Here is a 2,034-nt window from a genome sequence, read left to right as displayed (position 1 = left end):
CCCCCTCCGTCGTGGGCACTTTGGGTTTTAGTCAAACGCAACAACGCCGTTCATGTGATACTTGTTCTCCGACCTCTTGCTCCCGCTGATAACGTGCCTTTTTCTCTCGTTTCATTCATTCGCGCCAAATCGACGTGTACGTATAGTGTGAGATTTACTTGTGAACCGGATGATTTGGCTACCCGCGAACACAGTTGAGGTTGTACCTCTGCGTGCATGGGCGTCGAGGATCGAGCGTTTGTTTACTCTCCGAGGGTGAGCGTGTGTTTCAAGGGTAGGTAGACGGTGCTTTTTCGTTGCTCTTGCTTATTTTTCCTACAGCCACCTTGGACCACCTTTTTTTTTTTTTTGACATTACTGTAGAAGACATTTTTGTTGCGAATGTGGTTTGAAGCAATGTTATCTCAGAGTAAATATACATCGGAGGGATAATCGACCGATCGGGGAAACAATGAGTGTACGTTGCGGTGGGAGCGCTAATGCGTCGAAATTACAAATTCCCACGGAAGAGGACAATCTGGGTCAGTCCTCTCGATAGGGTTGTTAAGTACACGTGTGCAATATGTAGTGCATCGAGCGTCTTTCCGGCTCCCTTATTTCGATGGTCTATTTTCATCTTGGTGGTTAACTGGTGCACGATTAACGTGATCGTCAATGTCCAGCGGGAGCTTTAACTCATTGTTGTTCACTCGAAGCCACGTGATGCGCGGGATTGATCGAAGGGAGAGAGAGAGAGAGCATCGCACGGATTCTGCGCTCTCGGGCGATGTGGTTGCGGGGGTGGGTGGACTTCCGAAAGAGTACCTTAACCTCACCTCGGTTCGTCTGCCTCAAATAAATGCATTGTCCTGAATTTAACGTTCAAGTCCGTGGGATTCGGTTTTTTTCTTTTTGAACATAAAATTGTTTGCAACTGCAGTTGAGAACCGAGAAAAAATAAATTAATAATTAATATGACAATAGGTCTTTTTTTTCAACTTTTGTTTTTCTCACCGCGTAATTACATACAACTTACAACCGTGAATTGTGATTTACTAAGGGGTAAAGTTGCACAGTTACACGCTTTTCCAAATGGCAGTTTCAAAACATATTTCCAAGTATAACATCGATCGAGTCTCGTAGGGTTTTCGTACATGTATATATCATAGCCTTGTCATTGGCGCTCTCATCGAACAATGCCATTTAATTACGCTACACGTGCGCATGGAGAGGGAAATTGCGTGTACAAGTTTGAGAGAACAGAGGCCGTCAAAGTCGCGTAATATGTGCAATCTACTCTACCACACGCAGAGCAGCGCTTGCATGATGTATTGAAATAGTAGTTCCTTCGTTCTCCCCCCCTCTCTCTCTCTCTCTCATATTTCACGCATACACCTATATATTTTTCCATTCATTGCATTGAATTTTTGTTAATTTTGCAGTGAATGGGTGCTTTAAATCGTTCATTCGTAATTAAATAATGACCAACACACTATAACAAAACAATTAGGTTAAATTAAATTATTGTTATACTTACATGGGAAAAATTGGTGTAACAGTTGTGTAATCCAGGTGCAGTGGTATTAAAATGATTGAAGCAAGGGGAAAAAAAATGCCCCGGGTGAGGATCGAACTCACGACCTTAAGATTATGAGACTTACGCGCTGCCATCTGCGCTACCGAGGCCAGTGATGTAACGAATCTTCATGACACACTTGGCGTTAGACATGAGGAAAGCGTCAAACTAGCAATGTTTTTGAAAAAATCTTTCTTTTTCATGTATTAATTTTGATAAATGATTGATAACAAAAAAAATAGATAAATGTTTTATTGGTTTAAATGAAAATCAATCGACAAAGACAAAGAAATTTTAAAAGCAATTAGAATTTCTAAATCTATAATTTTTAAATTTCCTTCCACAATATTTTTTTAACAAACAAAAAAAAGGTACTAAAAAAAATTACTTTGCACAACCTTTTTTCCAATATACCTATTTTGTCAAACAAACCTACCAAATGGAATTATTGAGCGCGTCGTTTTGTTTATTTGTTTTAT

The 2,034-nt window shown here is 40.1% G+C and overlaps 1 non-coding gene across 1 annotated transcript; it reads right to left on the bottom strand.

Annotated features, from left to right (window-relative positions):
• Nucleotides 1-1,592: 1,592 nt before the first annotated feature.
• TRNAM-CAU (transfer RNA methionine (anticodon CAU)) lies at nt 1,593-1,665 on the bottom strand. The gene has a single exon. It is a non-coding gene; the product is annotated as a tRNA-Met (tRNA).
• Between the last annotated feature and the right edge of the window lie 369 nt (nt 1,666-2,034).

This window comes from Copidosoma floridanum, unplaced genomic scaffold, assembly GCF_036245765.1.
Source record: "Copidosoma floridanum isolate Cflo_tuat_1 unplaced genomic scaffold, Cflo_Japanese_pri ptg000019l, whole genome shotgun sequence".
In the NCBI taxonomy this organism is placed as follows: Eukaryota; Metazoa; Arthropoda; class Insecta; order Hymenoptera; family Encyrtidae; genus Copidosoma; species Copidosoma floridanum.
The sequence above is the reverse complement of the archived record's forward strand: the minus strand, read 5'-3'. Positions and strand labels throughout refer to the sequence as shown.